A 24,379-nucleotide genomic window follows, 5' to 3' on the forward strand; every position below is an offset into this window, starting at 1 on the left:
ACTCAGTGATTATTAGGGACGACTTCTTGTGGGATAACCCTGCGCATTTCAAGGATGCTTCCGTCCTCCAGCCTTGTCACACCGTTCAGCACCAAACTGCACAGGAAGCCCTCAGGCTGCTGAGAAACAACTATTGTTGGGGGGGGGATCCTTCTTCCATTCTTGTATTTATTTTTAAAAATTACAAAGGGTTTAAATAATCCCTAAGCAGTGCACATAATGAGTTCTATAGGCTAAAACAAAATTATATTTATTATTAAGGATAGTAAGGAGCCATTGGAAAACTCAGCAGTGGCCAGAGGATTGGAGAAGATCAGTCTACATCCCAATCCCAAAGAAGGGAAGTGCCAAAGAAAGCTCCAACTACTGCACAATTGCACGCATTTCACACGCTAGCAAAGTTATACTTAAAATTCTACAAGGCAGGCTTTAAGCAGTTTGTGGACCGAGAACTCCCAGAAGTGCAAGCTGGATTTCGAAGGGGCAGAGGAACCAGAGACCAAATTGCAAACATGCACTGGATTATGGAGAAAGCTAGAGAGTTCCAGAAAGACATCTACTTCTGCTTCACTGACTATGCAAAAGCGTTTGACTGTGTCGACCACAGCAAACTATGGCAAGTTCTTAAAGAAATGGGAGTGCCTGATCACCTCATTTGTCTCCTGAGAAATCTCTATGTGGGACAAGAAGCTACAGTTAGAACTGGATATGGAACAACTGATTGGTTCAAAATTGGGAAAGGAGTATGGCAAGGCTGTATATTGTCTCCCTGCTTATTTAACTTATATGCAAAATTCATCATGCGAAAGGCTGGGCTGGATGAATCCCAAGCCGGAATTAAGATCGCCAGAAGAAATATCAACAACCTCAGATATGCAGATGACACAACCTTGATGGCAGAAAGTGAGGAGGAATTAAAGAACCTTTTAATGAGGGTGAAAGAGGAGAGCGCAAAATATGGTCTGAAGCTCAACATCAAAAAAACGAAGATCATGGCCACTGGTCCCATCACCTCCTGGCAAATAGAAGGGGAAGAAATGGAGGCAGTGAGAGATTTTGCTTTCTTGGGCTCCATGATCACTGCAGATGGTGACAGCAGTCACGAAATTAAAAGACGCCTGCTCCTTGGGAGAAAGGCGATGGCAAACCTAGACAGCATCTTAAAAAGCAGAGACATCACCTTACCAACAAAGGTCCGTATAGTTAAAGCCATGGTTTTCCCAGTAGTGATGTATGGAAGTGAGAGCTGGACCATAAAGGCTGATCGCCAAAGAATTGATGCTTTTGAATTATGGTGCTGGAGGAGACTCTTGAGAGTCCCATGGACTGCAAGAAGATCAAACCTCTCCATTCTTAAGGAAATCAGTCTGAGTGCTCACTGGAAGGACAGATCATGAAACTGAGGCTCCAATACTTTGGCCACTTCATGAGAAAAGAAGACTCCCTGGAAAAGACCCTGATGTTGGGAAAGGTTGAGGGCACAAGAAGAAGGGGACGACAGAGGACGAGATGGTTGGACAGTGTTCTCGAAGCTACAAACATGAGTCTGACCAAACTGCGGGAGGCAGTGGAAGACAGGAGTGCCTGGCGTGCTCTGGTCCATGGGGTCACGAAGAGTCGGACACAACTAAATGACTAAACGAACAAACAAGGAGCCATCAGAGGAATTTAAGGTCTGCCCCCCCCTTCCCCAAATATATCAGAGGAATGTCCTCCATTCTAATCGGGCAAATTAATTATTGGACTGACCAGCATATCAGCTGATGGGGAAGGCAACATACATTATTGAAAAAATGGGACATCCTGTACAAGTGATACCTCGGGTTACATACGCTTCAGGTTACATACTCCATTAACCCAGAAATAGCACCTCGGGTTAAGAACTTTGCTTCAGGATGAGAACAGAAATCATGCTCTGGCAGCGCGGCAGCAGCAGGAGGCCAGAAGTGGTGCTTCAGGTTAAGAACAGTTTCAGGTTAAGAACGGACCTCCAGAACAAATTAAGTACTTAACCAGAGGTACCGCTGTACGTAGATGCACACAATGTCTCAATGGCTGTTTCTATTAGGGAAAAATAGCTTTGTAAGGAAGTGATTTGGAGTGTAGAAGCAGATTGATCTTCCCCCACCCCACCCCACCCAAAAGCCTCAGGGTTCCAGATGTCTGTTTACCCTTCCAAACTTGACTTCTACAGGAGGAAAGAGGAAGAGGCTTGAGGAAAGGTGCAAAAGAATTAGGCAGAAGGGTTAAACACATTTTCTCCAAGGTGTCTCTTCCCCAAATCTCTCCTCTTGAAGCCATTTCCCCCCCTAATACAAGTAAGTGGCTGAAGTATGTGTCACACACAGATTTACATGTAATGTGTAGCACCACCTTTTATGCCTGCCAAATCTTATTAGCTACAGTGGAGATTTACTTATAAAAGATTAGCTCAGTATCTTTGGCTACTCTGGATCCTGAATGTGGGTTACAGTGTAATAAAAAAAAGGAATAGCTGTATAGAATTTCACACTTAGAAAGCACAAGTACATTCCTTATGTACATCCAATATGATTATCCTATCCCCATGAAATTTAGTATGGAAAATCACCTTGGTGCTCAGTGAAATAGAATGAAAAATGGTTGAGTTACAAGTTTTGTTTTTTTAATGGCTGGAATCATTATTTTTACAGACATACAGCATACCTTATAGTTATTCTTTTTTGCATTGGAACTAAAAGACTAAGGGGAAAGTGTGGGTACATGGAGTTTTAGTCGTAAGGAAGCACAATATACAAGATTTTAGAATGTGTTTATAGCTTAAATGGTGCAAAAGTTAAGGCAAAAAATTACGCTTTCTGAGGCATGTGTGCATTTGTAAGAGTCTTAACTCTTCTTTCTGAAACCAAATATTTTTTCAGACCATATATATATATCTACACACACACACATGTTACAAAAATGGACGCTTTTTTAAAGGTTTTTACTGCCTTCCATTATTGCTATTCATTGAGTACAAATAACTTTATCCATCCATGTTAAATAATCTTCTGCAATCACAGATGTGGTGCTTTGCTCAGCACATTGTAAAGACTCTGGATGTTTGTACTGCTCGGCAGCATGCTGTCAGAGTTGGCCCTTCTCAGCAGGATCACTGGTGCACTACACAGCAAGTATTCTGCATACACAGCAGTGCAATGACCTGACATTCTTTTACTGTAACCACCTTCTCTCAAATGTTCTCAAACTTTCATCTTCCACCACCACTTAAATGCTGACCGTCCTCCATCCCCTTTCCCCTGTCTTGGAAACACCAGCCATTATGGACTTAGCAAAACAGAGTAAAAGCAAGAAACTTTTTTTAAAGAAAGCAGCATCATAACCACTACGCTAGAGGCATCTGACAGACACGCTGGTGTCCTAGCCACTAACACTATGCATTACCCCCTAGTTAAGACTGCTTAATTGGATTATTCCAAACAGGCATCTTTTAAGCAAATTACAACCATGCTAAATCAGGGAATTTGCAGTGGTGAAATCCACCAAGATCTGCACTGTATGAGGCGATTAGGAATTTCAGATATGGCATTTCAAAAGAAGAAGAAAAACCACGGCCAAGATGCATGCTAGCACCAACTGGGAAATCTTGAGAGCAACCACAGCACCTTTACTATATGATGTTTTACCCAGAACACCAGTTACAGAGAATGATCACCACAAGGTTTCCTATAGTACAAGGGGTTCCTATGACATTACTCCTTAAAGCTTCAATTTGAAGACTGAAGAGGAGAGGGTTGTTGATCCAGCAGCTTGAATTAATAAGAAGAAAACAGGAAAAGACCCTAATGACTGTGGCCCCTGCAGAGTAAGTATCTTACAAATGCAGGTTGAATGAGAAGAAAAGCATTCCAGATTTGTTTTGATCCAGATCAGTCCAATTCAGGGATCTTCAGTGTTTTCATGCACCTTCAGTGTTGTCATGTGCCTTAGGTGCCTACAGATGAAGGGTGCTAGTGCACAAACCATTATATATTGAGACAATCCATTGCAGTAAATATAAGAGATTTGAGTGCCTTTAGCATCCTTTTTGTTCATTCCTTATCATGCCAGAAAAGGCACTCAAGCAATGTACCATTGCTGCAAAACCAGAGGATGCTTTAATGATGGGCACTTTGAACTTGCTGAGTTTTCTGTGAAGATTCAAATGCAGAGGCCTCAGAGGTTTTGAAACATATAAGAACGTTACATATACAAGTTTGTCTGCCTGGCAAGGAGAGAACTGCTGGCAAGTTAATATGGAGCATAGGTTATCTTAAGAAGCACTACCTTGCACATGGTGAGCCAGTCAGTGCTCCCACTTTAAAACATTAGCAAGGCCCTCTGTATTGAAGCTACTGTTGCAGACTGGCAAAGTGATCAGACTAGAATTATGCACTGAAAATGCCAAATTCTGCAACCATAAAATCCAAACAGAAGGTCAACAGGGACTATGGGAATAATCACAGAATTAATTAGCATGATTTATCCAAGCTACAATTCTTCTTTTTCTTTGGCGATCATTCGTAGCCGAGTAAAATTGTCTTCCAGGAACACGGTCTTAACAGTGAGTCCGTAAGTGACTGTGGAGGCCAATTCTGGATTCACACGTCCTTCCACAGTGGAGACATAGGTTTCCAGATGGGTGTTGATCATGGTATGGGTTTGCCAAACGTGCCTTCCTCTTAGCACCTTTGGTCCTGAGTTTGAGCGTCTTCAAAGCCCACGACACCTTCGGTAAAGACTATTCTCCAATTTGAGCACTCACAAACCAGTGTTTCCCAGTTGTCTGTGTTTATACCACTTTTTAAAGATTTGCCTTGAGAGAGTCTTTAAACCTCTTTTGTTGACTAATGGAGCACATGAGGGTCTATGCAATGCGGTAGAAGGGAAGGGGGCACATTCACAAAGTGAGGCAGTTCTACTTGATGAAAAGTGGGATACTTATCAGAAACCAGCTTAAGGTTTTAAAACCACCTGGGGTGTGTGTGTGTGTGTGTGTGTGTGTGTGTGTGTGCCTGGCTGGATCCTGAATCCCTTGATTCCGAGCATGGCCAAACATTTTGTGATCCCTTTTGTACAGATGACAAATAGGAAAGGATCTGAACACCCTGGCCACAACAGGGTTGTGCTGTATTTTAATGTATTATACTCCTAATGTATTATACTTTCAACTTGTTATTTTTATCCTGTGAACCATGATTTCTGTATAAAGTGGCATATAAATCTCAACAGTTTAAATAAACTTATGGAATAATCATTACTGAGATAGCTTAAAGCAGGCACCCCCAAACTTGGCCCTCCAGATGTTTTGGGAATACAACTCCCATCATCCCTAGCTAACAGGACCAGTGGCCAGGGATGATGGGAATTGTAGTCCCAAAACATCTGGAGGGCTGAGTTGGGGGTGCCTGGCTTAAAGCCTGAAATATGTCAATTATGACAAAGGGCCACATTCTCTGCTGCAGAGTAAGCGCCTACCCATGAAAGCTCATGCCACAATAAACCTGCTTTCAAGACACCATGTGTCTCTGTCAGCAAGGAGATCAATGAAGCCTTATTGATTAAATACTAGGTTTTAATTTGGTGGGTGCGTGGCTGGAGGGGGATGATGCGGGTTCTTCACACCCAATTCTGCCAATATGACTCTGGTCAGAAAATTCACTGGGCTGGGATCATTCTGCAACCCCTTTAAACCAAAGATCTGATTGTATCACACACATTAATTCATCTGTTATATGACTGCTGGAGATTACACATATTGCAAAAACAGGAAGCAACAGCCACAGGCAGGGTGAGAATTGCATAAGTTCTTCAGCTAGGGTACATGATCATGCGTACAGTCTCTCTCAATTTCAAGCTAACACAAGCCCTTCTCCCCTCCCCTTCAATTCGGGGCTACATTCCAGTGAGAATTCTCATCCTGGTTAGTTCAGAAGCAAAGAAGAGATGACAAATAACACTTTGCAAATGGCTTAGAGATGAGAAAGGCTTCCTAACTAATGTTATGAAGCACAAATCTCTGCTCTATTAAAGTGTCAACAAGACAATTTCCATGTAAACACAGCTTCCCAAAGCTCTGCAAATCACAAACATAAATATGCAAAGCTTAAAAGTCTTGTATATTATTATGAAGCATGCCGTGATGGGTCACAGGGGGTTGTTTGTATGCTCAAACTGAATAGCGCTTTGAATCAAAAGTATATATTTGCTAGTTTGGATTCAAGAGAGGATCCTTGTGGACCTCAGCAACTGTAGCCTCCCAAGGAATGCCTCTCCCCATATGAACTGACCCAGACCCTACAATCATCATCTGAGGCCCTTCTTGGTGTGCCTTGGAGGATGGCAACACGAGAAAGGGCCTTTTCTGTAGTAGCTCCCTATTTGTGAAACGCTCTCCCCAGGAAGCCCCCAGGTGAAAAAATACCCTCTTCAGCTAGGCCTTGGCTATTGAACAATCTATCACCTTCTAAATGTTTGTGTGCGTGTTGTTATTATTATGCTATGCATTTTGTTTTTCTTGTGTAAACCACCTTCTGATCTTTGGATGAAGGGTGACATATAAATTTAATAAATAACAGTTTAACAATAAACAACAACAACAACAGCCATCTGCTGCCATCAGCAAGATACACGGTCACATTAAGGAAGAGGAAACCATGCTATCATTTGGACAGGGACATGCTCTCCTTGCTTTGACTCTGAAGCTTTGTAAGACACAAATGTATACTGATTGGGTATGTTGTTACTAATTACCATAGTGTTTAAAAATATTATTGCTAATATTTATATCTATTTAAAGAAAGAATTGCACAGGTTCCTGCCCAAAAGCTCATGATGAGAGCAAAGGTGACAAAAGAGGTCATAGAAGAGGGGAAAACGTGCAAGAAAGACAGAACTTGAAAACAGGGCTATCTTTTTACATTTACAGGCAGACTGAAGGGCAGCTCATTCTTCCTTCTCCCACCAAAGCTGCCCAGCATGAAATTATGCCCCCCAAAATAAATTAAGGTCTAACTTCCTTAGTTATGACAGGTTGGTCCCTCCCCCAAAAAAGTGCTCAAAAGGGACGCCAAACAGCTGAAAATTCTGCAGCACAGCAACCTGCAAGTGGCAACCCAGGAATTATAAACTCTAGGAGAGATTCACCCAGTGAGCCTCATCAATGGAAGCCCCATTTGAAGGACTTCCATTTGTGGAATGCAGCTTCCCCACCTCCCCCTGAAACTGGCTCTGCCGGCATTGAGAACCCCAGAACAGTTTGTGGGTGTTGGAGGATAGGGATCATTCCATCAGGGTAAGTGGAATGCTTCATCACAGCACGATGTTGAATTCCAGGCTTTCTGCTATGTCACACCTTCTTTGTCCTGTCTATTTAGTAAGTAAGATCTATCAGCTGACATCTCCAAACATGCCCACTTCAGGTGTTCCTTGCATTGCCAAATCTCACTGAAAATTGCCAAGTATCAGGCAGCTGACTGCCCGATTATTTTTAGGTTCCTCAGAAATCTCAGCTAGTGCAAGCAATGTCTCTAAGCTCAGTAGAATCTAGAATGAAGCAAGCGAGTTGCTGGGGGCGGCGGGAAGAGAAACACCCTTTGAACAACAACAAGTAAACCTCATGGCAACCAGTGAAGTCTACCCAAATGAGCTTACAAGCTTCTGTTAGCAGACAAACCCTCTGCTTTCTCTCAGTTTCCAGTACATGCAATTACAAATCACAGAGCCAGGCAAAGGAGAGGGGTATGTGTGCATTATCACTTCACACATGTGCATGGACACTTCTCCCCAAGTGGTTACCTGGAGCGCAAGGGCACAATGTAGGCTCCCTTCTCAATGGGCTTTCGCAACAAGACATGCATGCACATTTTCTTAGAGTTGTGCTTCTCCCTTCCAGCCCTACTCTCACTGGACAGCTGAGTAACCAGGGGACTTGCCAGAAGTCACACCAATGTAGACAATGTGGTCCAGGGCCAGTCCAAGGTCAGAGTCTGAGCAGGCAGGGTGCATGGCAAGAGGCAGGGTCAGAGCAGTCCATGGTCTGGCTTAGCATAGGCCAGGCTTCCTCAACCTCGGCCCTCCAGATGTTTTTGGTCTACAATTCCCATGATCCCTAGCTAGCAGGACCAGTGGTCAGGGATGATGGGAACTGTAGTCTCAAAACATCTGGAGGGCCGAGGTTGAGGAAGCCTGGCATAGTCAATCCAGGAGCAGGCAGAGTGCCCAGCACTGGAGCTTTTGACCTGGAGCCACACCTCAACCTCACCTGACTCCTATCAACTCCCTTCTCTCCAGAGGTCTTCCTGAGATGAGGGAGTGTGTATTGCTCCCAAGGTGTCCTTGTCTAGCCAGGCACTTCTCCAGACACGCTAGGTTTCCATCTAGTATTTAAGACACCGCCTTTCCTTCAGGCTTGGGTTTACTATTCTTTATTGTGGTTTTGCTTTCCTTCTTTGTTTAAAAAAATATTCATGTGACCTACAAGCTGTACTGGAACCATTTGTATACTGAGAGTTGTATCCCAAGATGGTGATGGTGATGAAGCAGCAGCAGCAGCAGCAATAACCCAAATTATAAGAATATGTCACTTTAAGCAGCACAGGTTTTTACTTCTGCTTTTGGCAACAGCGGCTGCTGTGGCAGGCTCAAGCTATCCTGTCACACTGCCATTCTTCTTCTCCCTTCCTGCCCCCATTCTAAGGAGGAAGCTAAGAACACCCCCCACAATTCCACTGCACCCCAACCACTGTTTTTACAGCTTTCCCTCCAAGCTTGGAAAATATAATTGATTCCCGCAGAACAACAACTTACGTGCAGTGAGCTCAAAGCAGGAACTTTCTAAAAACATGTTCACAAGGAATGGAAAATGCAGCCCCTACTTATCTCAATGAAAGTGTATGCAGCATTTGTACACACACGTTTTAGTGGATGGACCAATAGCACAGATGATGAGTCACCTCCTCACTATTTTTGTTAAAATAAACAATCCAGAAGAATCCTGGGTGATATGATAGCTTTAAGCAGTGGTTTTCAACCAGTGTGCCATGGCACCCTGGGGTGTCTTGAATGATGGTCGGGGTGCCACGGGCAACACTGGCCTCTTTCTTTCTTTCTTTCTTTCTTTCTTTCTTTCTTTCTTTCTTTCTTTCTTTCTTTCTTTCCTTCCTTCCTTCCTTCCTTCCTTCCTTCCTTCTTTCCTTCTTTCCTTCTTTCCTTCTTTCCCTCCCCTCTCTCCTCTGATGCCCTCTTACATCTCCCTCCCAAAGGCTTGCACAGCTGTTTGTTGCAGCAGCCCTGGCTATAAACTCTGCAAGTGAATGATGCCTCTGGGACGCACCTCTCTTTGGAGTGGGGTGGGGGGCAGCTCAGAGACCATGGGCGGCGGCAGCCACCTGGAGTACACCTGAGGAGAGGAGCCTGAGGGAACACTCCACAAGGAAGGGTGTTTGAAAAAGGGTGAGAGGCTGCCAGTTCTGCAGGCAAGGGGTAACATAACTAGGCTCCAGAAAGAATGTACTGTAGTTGGTCAAGGGAGCTGTGGACTCAAAAAGGTTGAAAACCTCTGGCTTAAAGGCATGAATAATCTTTTGGGGTGTTGTGGGATCATTTATGCATTTACCACAGATTGGTATGTTTGCAGGTTGTAACATCTGAAAATTGCATCAACTAGGATATTAACTAGGAAAATGCCCCATCCTCACATCTCTGGAGGCTGGGAAATACAGCCAGCCGAAGGTTCTCAAGAGCCAAGTTACCAATGGTTTGCAATAGTTTGAAAATGTTAACTACTGGACAGAATTTTAAAGTGATGAAAGCTTTGTGCCGTTCCCCAACACCACCACTGAAAAAGTGACCCTGCCCTGTGCCTTTAACACAGGAGTAGCTAACGTTTGGTGCTCAAGGTGTTGCAGGACTAGATTGTTCATAATGTCTGACCACTGGCTATGTTGACTGTGGCTGAAGGGAGCTGTAGTCCAGCTTCATACCTGATACCCACAGGTTTGCCACCCCTTCTTTAAACAGATACCTGACATGCAGATACTTAGTGAGGGAACACTTTCGCATGATTTTATCCCTGTGCCGATAAAACCTTCACCTGCTAATTTCCCTAATCTTATGCTGTTATTAAGGGCACAAATGGAGTGTGAAAAATTGGTAAACCAAAAATATGTGCAGTAAACAGCCCTATTCCACCAAATCTTCCCAAAACAAAGCTAAGAAAACCCCCAAGTTCACTTAAACTCTCGGCGAGTTTTAAATTACACCCCTTTTTATTATTTTACAGATATTGTTTCATTTAATGAGCAGTCTTAATCTCTAATAGACAAAAATAGATAAAAAGCATTGATGTAGGGAACAGTGGGTCACCTGTAATATAATGGGTTTTAAAATAGCTCTACCTTATTGCAATTATTATGCTTATATTGGAATGCTCCGCCTTGAGAAATCACCAAAATGCAGGTTATAATTTTGTGGCTAAAACAGACAAAAATAAAACAAACTGACCCTCCTGAACTGTGAACAACTTACATACAAACCTTTACGTACCCAATCAATTACTATTTCCAAGCAACTATAAACAGCTGTTGGGAGAGCTGGGAAATCCAATTTCAAAGGACCAAACTACACAATCCATAAGAGATTTTGGATTCTTAGTAATGACTTTGTGCTGCAAATCTTGAAAAGGCCCACAATATGGGAGCTTTTGCAGAATGCAAGAGCTAGAATAGACGCACTTTCTAAAGCATTATGTTACAATGACTTTGCTAGCTCAGGAAGCAAACTGGAAAGCGGATCGTCATAAATTGGCACACTTCCTGGGCTTGCCCACACATTCAAACCGTCTGAGCAGCGTGTGCAAAAAGAGCTCAAAAAAGATTTCAGAGCTTTGATGAAGCTGACCAAACCATTACACTCCTGGATCCACTTCCTCCAAATGTACCAAGGCAGACAGAATAATTTAGTCAGGATATTAAGAGCAGCAGTGAAGCCACTCACCATCACAATAAAACTCTCCCAGGAAACTGTTATACTTGCAGAGCTCAGAGGCATAAAACAGACTGTAGCTCAGATCACGCAATACGGAAAATAATGCTTTTTGACTCTGTATGGACAAATGCAAGACTTCTGGCCTGCACACAACCTGAATGCATTTACTGCGGAAAGGGTGATGGAGGGGGAGGGAAGCCAAATGTCAACTTACTCTGACTTGTATAGTGGTATGAAAGAGAAACCTGGACAGCTAAAATAAGCTGCACGGGAACTTTCATAATTAGTCAGACTATCAGCCTTCCATTCTTGAGAAATCTTACAGAGATATAAAGGGGGACGGCAGCCCCCCAACTTCCCTTTCCTTGGCAGAAGAGCTAGAGGTTTGTGATCTGCAAGCTGCCCTTTTGCTTGATTTCTCCCTGCACGTAGCTGCTGTAACTGCAGATACTGTCAGGCAGCAGATGCTACACTCAATTACTGCACAGCACACAACAGAATAATGGAACACACACACCCCTCCTCTTCCCACTGTTTAATTTATTAAAATATCCTGAAAAGAGAATGGTGGGTTTGTTTGTTTGTTTCTAATCACAGCTTTTCTTTGCATCGTTTGAACAGTTTTGACCAAGACATTTCATATTCCTTTTACATCTCTTTTCCTTCAAAAATGTCAGGTCTCTGTGCTGAAGATGAGAAACGTTGGGTGAATCAGGATGTTGCAGTTAACTATCAAACACATCGTGCAATCTGTTTAAGCCACCCATTCAACACTGCTAATGGCACCCTATCTCCACTGAGGAGTGCTTTGAAAAAATAAATTTGAAAGCAATTCAACCGTACACTGACACATCTGAATAATTAAGACACGCCAAACAAAATGAAAACTAGGAAATCAGTGCTTCCCACTTGTCTTTCGGAAAGCAGAAAAAAAAAATGCCAAACATTCTTAAATCCTATGAAGTGGAACTCTGGATGGTGTATCTTTTAAAAAAAAAATGTACCAGTTAGATTCTGATGGTGTTTTGGCTGTGAATCTCCCCTCATTCTGCCCAAGGGAACTAGACAGAATGTTAAAGCATCTTGATGACTGTATTTCTATCAATTAAGGGTTGTATGGTCCTCCATTTTTTATGACAGTCTTGGAAGAGGAAGCTGGAAGACATGAAAGAGTATAGGAAATATGGGAGGAATTCAACATAGCCCTAAGGAGATCACTCCATCAGCAGAAGCATTTCTTGCTTGCCTGGTGGAACCATCTCTCATCTCCTCTGTTAGCACTGTTCTGGGAGTTCTCCTGACCTACCTTCCCAAGTCATTGGGAGGGGGGGCAGGGGGAGATACCCAGCTGTGCAAATGGAATTTATTGGGTGGGCTTCGGCCAAGAGGACTGGTCCATCATGCTTTATACACACCAATGAATCTTCATTTCACTTAAAAATCAGAATGAGAGGAGAAAGACAACCTTAGGGAGATGTACCACAGGCACAATGACACTCTGAAAAAGACAATTCTGTCAAAAAAGGGGGTGAGAAAATTGGCTTTTGAAGGCAGATAAATGCACTTTTCTTCAATCTCATGAATATTTCATCTACATATGAATTGAAAGTTTGTATGTTATTTGTCTGTTTTTCCACCCTTAGAACATGGCCAGTCTTCAGGAAGGATGGGATTTGGAACATCTGGAGGGCCACAAGTTCCCCATCCGTTGTTTTAAGTAATAAAATTAGCTTTCATTGTTTTGGCTTCACCCTGGATTAATGAAAGCTCTTTTGCAGACGTACTCACAGTTATCAGGACAGAATGGCAAAACTGAAAAGCGCTTGGGTTTTTCATTTGTAGGGTGGGTTGAGGAACAGAGAGGAAAAGAACTCCAGGACTCTAAGAGTAACAAAAAAATCTTTTAGTCTTAGGCATGCTTCTGGGCAAGAAACTTTCCAATCAATCAAGTGAAACATTTGAGAACTGCAGCTGAAGAGGTACTTAAAGGTTTATTACTGCTAGTATACCGCACTACCGAAATTGGCTCCTGATTGCACCTCAATGTAATGCCGATCTGATTTGTAACTATTCAAACTGTGATGGAAGTCGTGGTGGTCTTTTATAAGAAGCTGAACGAACGTAGGTAACCAAATGAGGTCACTTCCAACTGGCAAGAAACCAAATGGCTACCTGAGTGTAAGAAACAAAATCAGATTAGACTTTATAAAGAGGCCCCTAAATCAAAGGTTTGGCTGATCAAATTGTGAAGAGCTGCAAAGAAGTCTCACTTCTGAAAGAGCAAATTCAGATGTTATGCACAAGTTAAATATGCAGAATTCACCACAAAAGAAGGGTCAGGAAAGCTCTGTAACTTCAGTTTACCAGCCCAGCCCACTCCATTATGTAGCATGGCAGAGACAGTGCAGGCCAAGATTAAAGGATTCTTGTAAGGATTAGTGAAATGATATATGTAAATAGTCTTGAGCACATGGAACAAGCCTAGACCTTGTGATGCACCGACCTGAACACAGCCCACCAGCTATGTGCTGAGGCCGCCAGATGCTTTGCTTCCCCCGGGGTGCCAGTAATTTAGATCAGCCCCTTCATCTCTGAAGGACCGCTTCTTACAAGATGCTCTGCATTCAAATACAGACGCCCAATTACAAAACACAAGCAGACATCATCAATTAAAACGGGTGATCGTGCATACAGTTGCCAATTTCCCTTTAAAAATCCATAAACATTAACAACCAATACCCCCCCCATTTGAATTATGGTGCTGGAGGAGACTCCTGAGAGTCCCATGGACTGCAAGAAGATCAAACCTATCCATTCTGAAGGAAATCAGCCCTGAGTGCTCACTGGAAGGACAGATCGTGAAGCTGAGGCTCCAATACTTTGGCCACCTCATGAGAAGAGAAGACTCCCTGGAAAAGACCCTGATGTTGGGAAAGATGGAGGGCACAAGGAGAAGGGGGCGACAGAGGACGAGATGGTTGGACAGTGTTCTCGAAGCTACCAGCATGAGTTTGACCAAACTGCGGGAGGCAGTGGAAGACAGAAGTGCCTGGAGTGCTCTGGTCCATGGGGTCACAAAGAGTCGGACACCACTAAACGACTAAACAACAACACCCCCCCCCATTGCCACTCACACACAGATTGAATGGGGGAGAACAAACAGGAAAAAAGCACTGGCTTGTACATGTATGGACCCCACATAGCCAATACTTGTGTCTTGCATTCTGACATCTGTTTCTAAGCTGGGGAGCTGGGGTGGGGTGTGGCGACATTGTGCAGCAAATATTATTAAAGTATAAAGATAAAGGGAACCCTGACCATTAGGTCCAGTTGTGACCGACTCTGGGGTTGCAGCACTCATCTCGCTTTACTGGCCGAGGGAGCCAGCATACAGCTTCCAGGTCATGTGGTCAGCAGGACTAAGCCACTTCTGGCGAACCAGAGCAGCGCACGGAAATGCCGTTTACCTTCTCACCAGAGCGGTACCTATTTTATCTACCTGCACTTTGACATGCTTTTGAACTGCTAGGTTGGCAGGAGCAGGGACTGAGCAATGGGAGCTCACCCCGTCACGGGGATTCGAACCGCAATCTTCTGATCGGCAAGCCCACCCGTGTCCCTTCTCTTAAAGTATACCAACCTTTTAAAATCATAGAGATAGTGAGGTCCATGGGTTCAAGCATTTCTCCCAATAGAAAGGTCTGCTCATGACATCAGACAGATAGAAAGGCACAGTTTCGAACACCTTTTCTATGAACCTACCTATGAAGGTACTGTCTGCTAGTGACAAAAGACAAAATCCTGGACTAGGCAGATCGTATTCTACTTTTGATATTCTGGACACTGTAACGTCAGGAACTGGCACTTCTGGGAACCAGCCAATGCCCACATGCCCAACAACAGCCCAGTGCCAAATCCCAGAGCCCTTTAGGATGTACTGATAGATCTCTGGATGATTCGCAGTAGATGAGCAAGGCTTTCTGAATCCCATTCAAACAGCTGAGCAGCAGCAACTATACTGCCAAAATGAAGAGCGCTAGGGGCAATAACCAGGAGTGGATTTCTGTGAAGAAGGACTGTAAGTTCTATTCAGTCCTGCTACTCAAATCTACCCCGAAACCTCTAGACCCCAAATTCTTTAATTATAAGTGTATGACTTATGTTCCTGGCTCTGGTTGGTGGCTCTCAGGTTTCTGGTCCAAAACAAAGGAGATCCCACAAGCCTGAAAACCGCCTATTCTTGGACCAGAACAAAGAGGAAGGAAACCGACTCCCGTAGGTCTTGGTCCCATCAGCAATGGTGCAGAATGCACCCACACATAGAAGGCAAGCAAACAGGAACCGGCCATGAGATGGGTTACTTAGGGCAAAGAGCCCTTTGAGGGCATTTTGTCCAAGGGCCCCTGATACCCTGGAGTTGGCACTGATTCATAGGATAGAATCACAGAAGCAACTTATTTGTTGACAAGTGTGTAGCAGGAGCTCTATGCTCACGGCCCTTCTTCCTCTGTGAGGAACTTAGCCCAGCTGGGTGGCTGTTGGCCAGAATAAGTTCATCCAAGTTCTTTTGGAAGAGGATATGAAGACAACAAATCCTTCCTACTCCTATTTTAAAACGAACAGATAAGTGACTGTGGAAATGCCTACACAAAACATTCTCACCAGCAATTTCAAGGGCAGCATTTGACTGTTAAGCAGCTAAACAGGGAACACGAAACATTATTCACAGGCAGAACAACAGGAACTGAGGGGGTGGCAACTGCGGGTCTCCTATTAAAAGACTAAGTCTTGGCTCACAAACATCTTGGGGAAGCTGTGGCCAGAGTACCCCCAAAGCAGGGTTTTAAGCAAGGGGGGGGAGAGTTTGTTTTGGTGTTCTGGAGAGATGCCCTCTTTTTCCTAAACCTAAAAGTAGAGAAAAACAGAGAAACACTTACTCATACCCTCTTCAAGAGTAATACACACACGTGGGTTGGTCGGCTAGGCTGTCAAGCTGGGTGCAAAATTTTAAGAAGCAGAGAGGCCCTTCCGTAGGCAGGCGGAGAGAAAAGACATCCAAGAACTCAGATCAAAACTCAAACCCCACAAAAAGGAAGACATCACAGGACTTGTACCTTTCTTTGCAGCACCAAAATATGTGGAAACTGCAGCCATTGCAGAGAAACTACTAGCACATGGTGTTTCTAAAGGTAAGGAAGACCCAGAACCTTTTTAAAACATTTGATGGGATTTTATTTCTTATGTGTCAAATTCAGATATACAAAAACTCTCTCCTTGTGGCAAGTTGTGAATTTGCGGCATCACGGTGTGTTTTTGCTTTTATATACTACCTGCTCTCTTATTGTTTTGTATCAGCAACTTTTGCAGATGTCTCCCATGTTTTGTAATTTTGGTTATGTTTTTTCTTATTTGCACTTTTGATTCTGTATTATTTTAAAACTTCTTGCCAAAAAAAACAAAAAAACCACACACAAAAAACCCCCAAGCAAACAGCCAGGTGCTGAAGTAAAAAGTACACCAGGGCTGAGAACTTCAAGGTGGGTGAAAGAGTGTGACTGGTTTTAAACCACATCTGGAGAACAACATTTACAAGGAAGCAAACCTGCTGTCTGTCTCTTTCTGTATGTGGTGCTACCTTCCTTGCCTATCAAATATAACATCTTCCCAATTCACTTAATACATCTATAGCAGGGGTAGGGAACTTCACGCTCTAAATAAGGTCCTCCAAACATCTCTATCTAGCCCTCAGGAATCTCCCCTCACCAAATCCCCTCCCCAGACCAACTCCCTCACTGTGGCTGCTTCACATCCTTCCTTACATCCTTGTGCCTGCCTGGAATGTGTGCTCTCAAATTCTGACAATGGCTCTTGGCTTCCATGATGGAGAAAAGCAAGGTTGTGTATGTACACTAGTCTACTGTATGAGGTACCATTTACACTGGTTACACTGCCTGCTTCTGCCTCTGGCCCTGCATGTGGCCCTCAGAAGCCCATCCAGACAGGAATGTGGCTCTTAGGCTGAAAAAGTCCCCACGCCACCCTGATGTAGAAGAAATGGTCTGTACTGAACAAAAAGCTCATGCCACAATCAGTCTGAAAGAACCACAAAATGCCAGTTCATAAAAAGAAGCAAATTATTACTATGAAATTAGTCTATCTGTCACTGTAATCACAAAAGCAGTGTGTGTGCACACATGGAAAAGATTCCCCAGCGCCATGTTACACAGGGAGCTCTTGAAACTAAAAACCAAAGCAGGTTAGAAAACGAGCGAACTTATTAAATACGTGCACACCTAGGAAAGAAAGCAGTACCCCCTGATGTCAGCAAATATAATAGCTTATTAAAGCTACGACGTTTTCATTCCAGGGATCAGATGAGAAATTTTAAATGCCCCAAGTGGCCATTCTAAAAAGCAGCAAACAGTTGACTAACACGTGCATCTGTGTGTCTGTGTGTGTGTGCGCGCGCACGGATGAATGCATGTACGTGCACGCACACACAATATTTAAATGTCATCACTGATGTTAATGATGCACTTTCTCTTTCAGTCAAGTGGAAACAGAGGGAAGCAAACAGAACACCCCTCTGGGATCATCCTCCTCCTGACTAGCAGAGTAGAACAGTGAGCAAAAGGCCTCCCCAAACTCTCTATTGTCAACCTGCTAGCGCACAGATAAAGCAGCGAAGACTCTTCCACCAAAATTTCTTCAGGAGGAGAGATTTATCGGGGGTGGGGCTCACCATTAGGACTAGCATTAGCAGCAGCAGCATACCTTCTTTCTATTTCTCCTCTCCCCCCCCCCCAGGTTTCTTTTTGTTTTGTTTTGTTTTTGCACCACTGGAAGTGTGGGTGGTGGCACCCTGCACAATGCCTCAAATTTAGTGTTGTTCTGGGACACTGTGTGTATGTTTGGGGAGGGAATGGCAAATGCCACTGAAAACTGGCCAATAATGTTTGAAGACAATCCTGCAGAGATTTTTTTGAGACGGTGGCCGGGGGGGGGGGGAGAGAGATCTCAGAAACTCAGCAAAATGTCTTCTGGGAAATTTCAGCTCAGCTCTAAGCAGAAGAAATAAGAGAAACAAGGAGAAGCATCGTCTTCAACCATTCAGCACTATCAGCCTCCTGTGCTTTAGAACTAGCTCTACCTCCTTGTCCTTCCTAGAAAATGTTGTGTTTTTCCGCAACTATCTCTACATACATAAGCATCCATGCACAGGTCCATACATGCACACACACACCCCAAAACAGCACCATGCTGTATAAATGTTGCCTGCAATAGATTTGGATACATTTTTCTATTTTTATTTATTTATTTTTTACTATTTCTACAGATGTCAGTGAAGACAACTCAAACATCTTGGGTGAGTCATTGGCAGCATTTGCATATAACACTAAGCCAAATCTCTGAGTTTGATAAGCCAGGACGTATATGAGTGGCAATCACCCACAGGCTTCTCCTTTCCTGCCAGTTTGCTCATCTCTACGCAAAAGCAGCAAACGAAGCCAGGATCCATGGTTTAAAAGGGAAATGGCTTCCATTTCACAATTTGCACATAACTGGAAGCACCGGGTTAAGTGCTAAACCCAGGCTTGCTTTATTGCTTATAAGAATGAAGGAGCAAGGTTGCTGAGTGTGAATGTATGCCATTTCAAGGAATTGTAGAGTTGGAAGGGCCCACAATGGTCATCTAGTCCAACGGCCTGCAATGCAAGAATGTTCTGTCCAATGTGGGGCTTGAACTCACAACCCTGAGATAAAGAGTCTCATGCTCTACCAACTGAGCTATCCCAGCTTTACATGTGAATGAGGCCCCTATCTTCCCATCTTAAAATTGAATGCCACTGACAAGGGGGTAGGTAGCTGGATGATAAAGATGGGAAAGTATTCAATCATTTTGCATATTGGGCACGTGGAATAATGATAGCGAATATAAGAGATATTATCCTTCTGCTATGTGTGGAGTTTGGAAGTAAACATGTTTGCAAAACAAGAAGATCTGGATAATGGAGGCCCCTCATTCTACCAAGCTATCCCCAGGGACATGGTGAAAGCCTACCTTTCATACAACTGTGGATCTTATCTTGATCAAGTCGCCTTCCTGCCTCCCCCAAATTCCATTTACTCCCAGGCATGTGGTGTTCTGTTTTTGTCGGAAGTAGGAGAATCAACAGAATTAACAAGGTTGATCCTGATTCCCAGAGGTTTCCCGCTGAGGAAATTGCTTCAATTTGCACTTTCGGATTTTTAGCCTCTGCAAGTTCTTCTCAATATTGCCCTTCTTTCGATATACATAAATATCAATACAGGTGCTCATTAAGTAAATAGCTGAAAACTCCGTAACAAGGGGAACTAACAGTGGAAGACTAACCCCGTCTACTCAAAAGTAAGGCTCACGGAGTACAGTGGAGATTGCAACCCAGGCAAAGTGGGTACAAGATTGCAGCCTAAAACAGATTAACTCTGATCAGGTCATGAGATGATCCCTTGCTAGGGATAATCCATTGATAAGCGCCATTTATCTGCATGCTTTGTTCACTTGTCTCTATTTGTCCTGTCCCCAGTATTGCCACCTCTGAAGCCAGAGCTCTGATGTTAGACAGAGCCCCGTTGTTTCCTCAGCACTGTTTATCAGCCCCGGCTCCTTGTCTGACATTTCCTGTTCACATACAGTCCCTGCTGATCACGGACTCTAGCTTGGTTGCATGGATACTTCAGGCCCAGGCAACTTTCCCATTTTTAGCTCATCTGATTAGCCTAGCAGGCATCCTGTTGCTCTGCCATTTCTCAGGTGAAAACAGTAAAAGGAGAAAAGAAAGATATGTACATGTAAGCGGACGAACCCGATTCACAGGCCAGCTCTTTGTGGAGTGCAAAACAAATGCATCTTTTATAAGGAAATCCCCTTTCCCTTCTCAGATCAATATATCCACACATCACAATATGGTAAAGAGGGGAGTCTGGGGCATGGGGAAGGGAAGGGAAGGGAAGGGAAGGGAAGGGAAGGGAAGGGAAGGGAAGGGGGATAAGAAGAGCAAGTGTTTAAGTAACATATATCCTCTGAGTCTTACTTGGCATCCTGTGCCCTCTCTCCCTGTCCATCCTAGCCTTTGGCCACACCACTTATCTGATCAAATTAAAAGCCACAGCCAGTGGAGGCTGGTCATTAATGGTGAGCCCACCAACTTCAACCAGCCCCCACCTGCTGCCCTTCTTTCTTAAAAACAGAGTGGCAGTGGGTAATCCTTAGTAGGACCTCAGCAAGGAGGGACAAATCCAGTTGTCTCTGTGTATCATCATTGGCTCTGGCTCTGTATCCTGTTGGCCTCACTGCTTTCTGCCCTACCAGTCCCAAGTGGCACCAGCAATCACTGGCAAAAGCTATGAACATCAGGTGTGATTGCCAACTTTATTTATGAACATGAATGGCAGCCCTGCTTATCTATCAAAGGTCCACTGATAGCCCAGCATACTGCCTCCCACAGTACCAAGCAGACATCACTGGAAAACCCAACAGTAGGATAGGAAGGCAACGGTACTTTCTTTGGCTGCTTCCATCTGGCAACTGGCATTCAGCGGTGAACAGAGGAATCTGCCTTAGGCAGAGTCTGGCCACAGGTGCTCCTGGTCCGGTTCTGTCTACGTTGAATGGCAATGGCTCTCCAAGGATCCAGACACAGGTCCTTCCAGCCTGACTACCTAGAATCCTGAGAACTGAACTTGGTACCGTCTGCAACCTAAGCATGCAATCTACCACTGAGCTATGGTCTTCCACAAGATTGCATGGCTGCTTCCCCATTCCTTACTCTACAATGGCCCCCTTTTGTCTGATACATTGCACGAGGCACATTGGAGGGGAAACCCCACCCTCCAAACATCCTGATTTCCAAGAAGCAGTCATGCTTGCTTCTCGCTTGCCTTTGCAGAGCCCCAGGTGGCTGAGTGTCAATAGCTAAGCAGCTGACCATTGTGAGGTCAAGGCAGTCAACCTCCTCCACCCCCACCCCTTTTGGACCTTGCAAACTGCAACTTAAAAAAAGAATAAGAATGTCCTTGGGTTGGCTGTTGGGCTAGAATGCTTGGGCCATGTGTCCAATGCTGGTTTTAGTCTGTCTTATAGAATTGTAGAGTTGGATGGACCCCAAGGGTCATCAAGTCCAGTGTTTCCCAACTGGGGGCCATATGGCCCCCTGGGGGCCCCACAATATTCCAAAGGGGCAACAGGTGAAAATCGTATAAATGGGGGGGGGGGCAAAACATGAGGCTAGGGGGCCACTGATGAAAGTGAGAAGTGAATAATTGGGGGGGCAGGTTTTTTAAAAAATCCTGACTGACTGGCTATCCACTTGGCCAATCACAAGCGTGTAAGGGGGCAGCCCACCAGGGCCTAACACTCCTTTTTGCCAAATACATTTTCTTGGAGTAGTCCTGGTTTGTTTCCAGGGGAGAGCGTGATCGCTGAGGCTCCCGTTTTGACCAGTACAGTCCGCGATCCACAACCCTCAGGTCAGGTACATGCAGTGGTGGGATGGCAACGGGAAGGGCTGGGCCAGCCAAAGCTGCTTGTGGCAGCTGCCAGTGCTGGGCCCGGCGGCAGCCTGGGCCTGACTTTGTAAGGTGCAGGATGAAATCCAGCGCCTAGTGGATCGGGGCCTTCGGATGTTGCCAAGGGGCGCTCAGAGAGCATAGGAAGCTACCTTACAATGAGTCAGATATATTTGGTCCATCTAGCTTAGTATTTACTACACTGACTGGCAACGACTCTCCAGGGTTTCAAACAGGGGTTCCCATGAAAGCGGATGTTCTCCCACTGGGCTATGGCCCTCCCCCTAATACTCATTCTTGTAAGGCCAAGGTAGTTGACTGAGAGAAGCAGTGAGGTTGTTAGTGAACAAGACCTTAAGTGACAGTGTAGCAGCACTCCAGTCCTAGGAACAGAAACAGCAGGCTGGGAAACAAATAAGAGAGACAGTTGCTGCCTTCGCACCCTGACTGTGGGTAGGCCCAAACAGAATGCTGGATTAGATAGCCCCCTTGGTCTGATCTAGCAGGGCTCTTCATAAGGCCATGTGTGCCTTACATGCTAATGGCAGCTAAAACTGAAGCACTGCACCTGGACTTGGAGGTTCCATTTAGCTATGACGACTGATGGCCATTGACAAACCTATCTTCCATAAATTTGCCTGATCTTCTTGTAAGAACAGTTCAGAATCTAATGGGGGGGCAGCAAGTCAATAGTAATCAAAGCCATACAGTTGGAAATATCGCGCTAGCAAAAAGCATGTGCATAAATACAAAAACCAAGAGTTCAAGTTCCCTGTGTATTTTTTTCAAGAGAGCAACACTCTAGCACCACACATTTTGCCAAGGAAGGCAGAGGGGAGCTCAAGTAATTAACAAGCAGAGGGAAACTTCCTTCACTGGAAAGGCCTTTAAAACAAGCACGTTGTGCCTGGGGCTAAAGTGCAATCAGGTGCAGAATGCCTGTGGTGTGGACAGGTAGTGGCAAAGGCTTGAGTCACAGAGTTACATGACGGCGTGATCCATTCAGGCTTCGTAAACTAGTTTGGGAGTGGGTGGGAAGCATGCTATTTTTCTACTCCTAACCTGACTTTTAAGAAACTTGACTCAGAAGTCTCATCTACAGATAAATACTCTGACCTTTGCCGAACTGCCTTCCCTTAAGCAGCATTACTAGCCAGAAAGCAGAGACCATCTGAAGGGGCAGGTCCTCAGGGATTCTGCAAAACTCCCCTCCAAAAACACGCAAGTTGACCTGCTCGACCCTGAATCAAGAAAAGAGACCTCTTGGCTCTCTTTACAACCTAGGATAAAAGCACCACATTACTCACAAGCAGAAAGCAGAGTGCCAAAGCATGTGTTTGGGAAATGCAAGCTGAACTGAGAGGAAAAACCAAGACACTGTTAAAAGAACAGGTGTGCTGGTTTCAGCTGCCTCTCTCCTCTCTCTCTTTTTTATCAATTGAAATGGAAAGACAGACACTTTTCCTCACTGGCTGAGATAGCTCGTCTTAAAAAGCCAGTAAGTTTTCTCCTAGTGCTCGCACTAAGCATGACATCCAGAACAGAAGAACCCTTCAAAGTATACATATGTGATGGAAGCCTCCGACTGTTAACAGGGTGGTCTGCTGGCAACAATACCAGCATATTGTGGAGACAGTGGATTGCTCATAGCTAACTTAGCAAGTGAATTGTAGACACATTTAACAATGGCTGCGAGACTGGCAAAGGCGCCTCATTATAGAGTTAACGAGCTGCGTAAGCACATTTCAAAACATAATTTTCTTCCCTTAGAAAACATATATTGTTCAGAAAGCCTGGATAGCTCTCTTCATTTTAACATCCCTTGTTTCTGCAGGCCCATCTGTGTTTTGACACAATATTTATGTTTTCGTATGCCACAAAACGGCATTTGATGCCGAAATCTAAATAACTATTCCACAGGCAGATGTGGGACATTCCAAATGAGTAAAAAGGCAACAAATAATCAAAGTCTGAACTGCTCAGCAGTATTTCTGGAAAACAAAAAATAAAATAAAATAGGCCCACACAGAGCCAACGTTTCACCCACTTTCTCTGTTTCATCAACGGAATGTTCCCTTTCTCCATTAGCTGCAGGCTGAGGCCACAACTTGGAAAAGCGTGCATGCCTCCAACTCTTGACACACAACCTCAACAATCCCACAGGAACTACGTGGATGAGCTTTGCCCCTGTAACAAGGCCCCCAGGTATCTCATGCATGAGCCAGCCACCCTGCTCAGCCATGCTTTCCGTCACACTAGGAAGGGAGTTTTATGCATGCACATGGACTTCTATCAGGAGGATTTTCCGAAGCAAAGAGGAATATGACGGCACACAAAATAAAAGCTGGAAGTACAGCTACCACCATGCTTTAAAGAGCTATACATCCTGGAGACATAATTAACTCACTGCTCATTATGACTAGCAGTTCAGCCAATATACAGTCATACCTCGGGTTGAATATGCTTCACGCTGAGCGTGTTTGAGTTGCGCTCTGTGGCAACCCAGAAGCAACGGAGCGCGTTACTTCCGGGTTTCACCACTTGCGCATGCGCAGACGCTCAAAATGACATCACGCACATGCGCAGAAGCAGCAAAAAGTGACGCGCACATGCGCAGATGTGCCATCGCTAATTATGTTTGCTTCCAGATGCGAACGGGGCTCCGGAACAAATCCCATTCGTATCTAGAGGTACCACTGTACATAGGCCTGTTAATTGTCACATTTAGTTTAGCCCAGATTGAGTGGCTTTGGAGAGTCACTCAAGTCTGCTACATCTTGCCCCCTATATCACACTGGTTCCCCACACAGAGCAAAATGGAATTGCT

General features: G+C 44.4%; 1 protein-coding gene across 1 annotated transcript in view; it reads right to left on the bottom strand.

Moving 5' to 3' along the window:
* The window catches only part of GNAI2 (G protein subunit alpha i2), a 125,540-nt gene that overhangs the window by 19,385 nt on the left and 81,776 nt on the right, over window positions 1-24,379 (bottom strand). The window lies entirely within an intron of this gene.

The sequence above is a fragment of the Podarcis vaucheri genome (genome assembly GCF_965113315.1).
Source record: "Podarcis vaucheri genome assembly, chromosome: 2".
NCBI lineage: Eukaryota > Metazoa > Chordata > Lepidosauria > Squamata > Lacertidae > Podarcis > Podarcis vaucheri.